Raw genomic sequence first — 6070 nt, 5'->3', positions numbered from 1 at the left:
CTTTTCAGCTTCTCTTTGTTGCTATGAGCCAGCGTCTCCTGTGTCAGTTTTCAGTCTATTGCCTCCCAACTCCTAGTGCACCTTTCAATATGTGCACTGTGATAAACTGGGAAACACTGTTCAATATACCTTCTGGAAGTGAACATTCTGCAGGCATCTAGGTAGAGGATGGAGAGACTGCAGGGGGCAGGAGCTCTCTAGCTGGGCCTTGATCATGTTCAAGCCCCAACCACAGACCGAGGCGTGGTCCCTCAGCCACCCTGCAGCCTTGGCTTGCAATATCTCGACATGGAAACCAAAACGCAGCAGGGCCCATGTGATCTGAAAGTTCCTGAAAAGTTGTCCAGATCCCCTCTTCTACCCCTTGTGCAACCTGCACACAGTGACGTGTATTCTAGAGGGTCCACACAGAGCTGTCATTCCTTCTGCCAGACCCTGCGGGACTCACGCATTCTGGTGGCTTCCTGCCCTACAAAGGCAGCCAGACTTCCGCCATGCATCCCTGCACCAGCGGCTCATGGCCAGCTCCCTCCCCTGCACTCCAGTGGCTCACTCACCTGCACTCCAGTGGCCGGCCTAGTGCTTGCGCAAAAGCTGCTGACTAGCTCCAGCCTGGCCAAATCCACAAACGTCTCTTATGTGGTGGCTGAACCACATTTTATGACATCTGAACCCCTTTCAAATCTGTGCTTCCTTGGGTGCCTCCCTCCGCACTAGGGCACCAGGCAGAGTTGCTTTATGTCTTACAGTGACTCTTTATCATAGTTTCAATCCTTTATACTACACTTCCCCATTAGAACCACTGTGTGATTTCTATCTCTTGATGGGACCCAGGCCGCTGCATACCCTAACCTGTGCACAGTGCACTTCATTAGTTCCTCACCATTGGTCCAAGATCACGCTCAACCACCCCTCTCGGCCCTCTGACTTTCTTTCCTTAAGTGCAACCCCTAAATGCATTCTTTGTGCCCAAAGCTTCCCTGTTCTTCCTTCCCTATATTCTTGGCCAGACACAAAAATCTGATGCTCTGGCAAATGCAGAAATGGGGAGAAGGCAGGGGAATCATTTCTCCTCCCTTAGGTAAGCACTGAGGTTAATGTCATTCCATTGTGTGAGGAATAAAAAAATGAGGCATAGAGAGCTGCCATGATTTGCCTGGGCCCATGAAGCTGTCATGGCAGAAGTGGAACAAAGGTTTAGTTGTCCCGAATATCAGTCCAGCTCCTATGCCTTCAGAACGTGCTGTGGAGGGAGACACCGTGGGACCCCACTCATGCTGAGCACTCAGGGGTACCCAGGTGCAGAGAGTGGGGACATGACAGGCTGAGTTGACTCAGTTCAGTCCTCCTACACCACATTAGGATGGAAATCCTCACATAATAGAAGTGAAGAGAGGGAACAAAGCCAGGAACCATTAAGAGGCTGATGCCTGGAAGGCATGGGCAGAATGACAGGGAGATTGGAGCAGAACAGAGGCCCTAGATGGAGTCAAGGGGAAGGAAGTGGCCTCAGTGGCCAGATGGCACCCTTTCACTGCACAGAGGCTGGAGCTTTGAGTTCCATCTAGTCCTTGTCAGCTACAATCATTCTGCCCAGTGGCTCAAGGAGTCCTGGAGAAAATGTGTTTTCTGCAGTCTGGGGAGGTGAGAATAAAACAATTCAGCCTCAAGAAGTTGAAAGACCAGGAAATCATAGCATGTGGGGATGGGATTCATAATTAAACTTCCTGCCCTTGACTCCTGGTTTGGCCACGTGACTCACTTTGGCCAATGGATGTGGTAAAGTGATAGTCTGCCCATTATGAGACTGGGTGGTAAGATAAGAGACCTTCACATTTCCCTTTGTTCTTTACACTCCTGCCATTGCCATGAGAAGAAGGCACCCTGGCAGGCCCCAACCCCAGGAGGATCAGAGACATTTGGAGCAGATCCAGCTCAGCCACCACAGTTCGAGCTGAAACCTCCCAAGCCACCCATGCTCATGAGTGAGAAATGGCGGCCTATGATCATAGGCCTCTGAGGTGTGGGGTTGCTTGTTACAAAGCAAGAGTTAACTAATAGAGATTTCTACCTCACATCCTTATGCATCAAAGAACAAAAGAAATAAAATATAAAATGTGAAAAGTAGATTCCCAATTTTCAGAAGAAAACAGAGGACATATTTATTTTTTTTTTTATTATACTTTAGGTTTTAGGGTACATGTGCACAATGTGCAGGTTTGTTACATATGTATCCATGTGCCATGTTGATTTCCTGCACCCATTAACTCATCATTTAGCATTAGGTATATCTCCTAATGCTGTCCCTCCCCCCTGCCCCCACCCCACAACAGTCCCCGGAGTGTGATGTTCCCCTTCCTGTGTCCATGAGTTCTCATTGTTCAATTCCCACCTATGAGTGAGAACATGCGGTGTTTGATTTTTTGTCCTTGCGATAGTTTACTGAGAATGATGTTTTCCAGTTTCATCCATGTCCCTACAAAGGACACGAACTCATCATTTAGACCTAAAACCATTAAAATCCTGCAAGAAAACCTAGGCAATACCATTCAGGACATAGGCGTGGGCAAGGACTTCATGTCTAAAACACCAAAAGCAATGGCAACAAAAGCCAAAATTGACAAATGGGATCTAATTAAACTAAAGAGCTTCTGCACAGCAAAAGAAACTACCATCAGAGTGAGCAGGCAACCTATAGAATGGGAGAAAATTTTTGCAACCTACTCATCTGACAAAGGGCTAATATCCAGAATCTACAATGAACTCAAACAAATTTACAAGAAAAAAACAAACAACCCCATCAAAAAGTGGGCAAAGGACATGAGCAGAGGACATATTTTATGACACTAAGCAGAGAAAAACTTATTTTAATATGACACAAAACACAGACACCATAAAAGAAATAACTGATAAATTCAACCATATTAAATGTAGAAGCTTCGATCTGACAAGAGGCGATGAATAAAGTTAAAAGACAGAGACAGTGCATGATATGGTTTGGCTGTGTGTCCCCACCCAAATATCATCTTGAATTGTCCTCCTATAATTCTCTTGTGTTGTGGGAGGGACCTGGTGGGAAATAACTGGAATCATGGGGCAGTTCCCCCATACTGTTCTCCTGGTAGTGAATAAGTCTCACGAGATCTGACGGTTTTATTGAGGGGTTCCACTTTTGCATGGTCCTCATTTTTCTCTAGCCACTGCCATGTAAGAAGCGCATTTCACCTCCCACCATGATTCTGAGGCCTCTCCAGCCATGTGGAATTGTAAGTCCAATTAAACCTCTTTTTCTTCCCAGTCTGGAGTATGTCTTTATGGGCAGTGTGAAAATGGACTAATACAGTGCACAAATAGGGAAAACATATTTGTAAGGTATTTGGCCAAAAAAGCATTGATATCCAGATCATTAAAATCAAAATTGGCAAGACGTGGTGGCTCATGCCTGTAATCCCAGCACTTTGGGAAGCTGAGGTGGGTGGATCACCTGAGGTCGGGAGTTCGAGACCAGTCTGACCAACATGGAGAAACCCCGTCTCTACTAAAAATACAAAATTAGCTGGGCGTGGTGGCACTTACCTGTAATCCCAGCTACTCGGAGGCTGAGGCAGGAGAATCGCTTGAACCCAGGAGGCAGAAGTTGTGGTGAGCCGCGATCATGCCATTGCTCTCCCACCTAGGAAACAAGTGCAAAACTCCGTCTAAAAAAAAAATAGCACTTACAGGTCAGCAAGGAGAAACCAAAGACCCAACAGACAAATGGGCTAGGAGCAATTCACAGAGGAGGAGACCGAAGGGCTGGGAAACACAAGGCACGCGTTCAGCTGCACAGCAAAATCCAGGAACAATACCAGAAAGTGCGATAAAAAATATTGATGAAGATGAGTGAAGACGGATGTGCACACTGCTGGCGAGGGGCATTGTGAGGACTCCAGCCCCAAGGTCATCTGGCTGTGCTTCCTAGGAAGGGCTGACAACAGACCTTTCCCAATACCCCAAGCCTCACCAGGTTACGTGCAGGCCTTGGACCAGAACATCAGCATCACCTTGGCATGGGGGGCTGCAGGGAGGGGCACGCATCCTCTGTTCACCAGAAATGCAGAATTCTAGATTCATCTGGAAGATATTGTTGAAGGGAAAAGCAAATTTCAGGAGAGTATGTATGGACTGCTATTTGTATAAAATTGCAAAAACAGACCAGAAAACACTATCCATTCTTCATGGACATGCACACTAGGTATTAAACATGGGTGGGAAGACACACATGCACTTCAGAATACTGGGGAGGGAGGGGGTAACTGGACTAGAAAAGGGACATATAACTCGAGCGTCAGCGTGAACATTATGGCTGAATCCGTAGTTTTCTTCCCTTAAACTCTGGAGCAAATGCATCCAAAAGCTAGCAAGTTTGAATTTTAACTGGGAGGTACATGGAAGTTTGATATCATTATCCTCTACATAGTCTTGTGTGTTTATAATATTGAGCCATATTTTTTAAACACTTGACACAGCATGAAAGGAAGCTTGCCTACATGGTAACAATGGTTATCTTTAGGTAGCAGAATTCAAGACTGCTTCTTTTTTCTTTTTTTCCTACTTGTATATTATCTCTATTTCCCTGTGTGAGGATTTATGACTGTTGTGCTGGAAAGGCTAGTATTCTAACTCCCTGCATCATAAGCACACACTGTGCCCTGGCTGGCAGGATGGGGAGGAGGGAGCATATCTCTCACCTGGCCAGGCCTAGGCAACTCTGCAGAGAAAGATACAGGCACTTCCCCTCTGCAGCCAAAGAGTTAAGAAGGCTTGGTGTGAAATGAATCATTCCAGGGGAGCTAAATCCCAGCCTTATCTAATTCTGTATCCTGAGGCTGATTAATTTAAACTCAAAAATAAAATAAACATCATCTTTAAATAAGGATTAAATACTCAGCGGGGTTCTTAGTTGAACAAACTGACATACATTTTATGGTATGGATTCAGGGAGCCCGGGGTGGGGCAAGGGGTATCTGTGGGGATGCTCTCTGAGCTAAGGAGAGAAAATCGCCAGTGCTCCTGGGTTCCGGAGTGCGTTCACCTTTAGCCTCTTGTCTGGATACCCGCAGAAAACCAAAGAGCCACCCTGTGGCAGGGTCTTCACACAGGATGGGGGCTTGTGCCCTGTGTCCCAGCTGCCCTGTGTCCCTGAGGGAGAAGGGATTAGTGGAGGGATTGGGTTAAGAGTTTGGAGGAAGCCCCTGATGGTCTTAGAAAACAGTAGGAAAGAGATTCCCTTGCCTGGGCATTGTTCCCAAACAGGAGACAAGAGCATGAACTAAAAACAGAGACTCCCAGCTCCCTCCATGGTCCCTGAGTTCAGAAGGGAACGCAGGGAGGTGGGGCAAGTAAAAAATTGAGTCGGCTATCTGATATGTCCCTGGAGGGACTCACAAACCTGAGTCAGGCATGAGAGTGGTTAGCTGGTGGATTCTCCCAGGCCTGCAGCACAAAGCCAGGCGGACGCTCCAAGATCAAGCCATGTCTGCAGAGGCCTCTACTGCATCCCTGCCTCATGGCCACAATGTCACAGAGCAGAATTACATCATGTGGGAGACCATATGCAGTGTGAGTGTCATAATGGAGCTGGATCCAGACGGTCCCAGACCCAGGTCCAGCTATGTCTCTTCTAGAGTCAATGTTTGTGAGCCCCTAAAATCCATGTGTTGAAACTTAACCCCTGATAGGTTAGGTTTGAATTAGGAGGCAAAGACTTTAGGAAGTGATTTCATCATGAAAGCAAAGACCCCAAGAATGGGATTAGTGGCCTTGTAAAAGGGAGTCAAGGGAGCTTGTTCTCTCCTTCCACCATGTGAGGACAGAGCTAGGAGTTGACCTCTATAAGGAACAGGCCCTCAACAGACACCCAATCTGCCACTACCTTGACCTTCTACTTGCCAGCATACAGACCTATGAGACATAAATTTCTGCTGCTTATAAGCCCCCTAGGCTAAGCTATTTTTTACGGCAGCCCAAATGGAATAAGACAGCCTCTGACCATCTTGAGCAACTCACTTATCTGCTGAACTCTCCACAG

The sequence above is a fragment of the Nomascus leucogenys genome, unplaced genomic scaffold, assembly GCF_006542625.1.
Source record: "Nomascus leucogenys isolate Asia unplaced genomic scaffold, Asia_NLE_v1 000937F_68216_qpd_obj, whole genome shotgun sequence".
NCBI classification, from domain to species: domain Eukaryota; kingdom Metazoa; phylum Chordata; class Mammalia; order Primates; family Hylobatidae; genus Nomascus; species Nomascus leucogenys.
Note: the sequence above shows the minus strand (reverse complement) of the source record.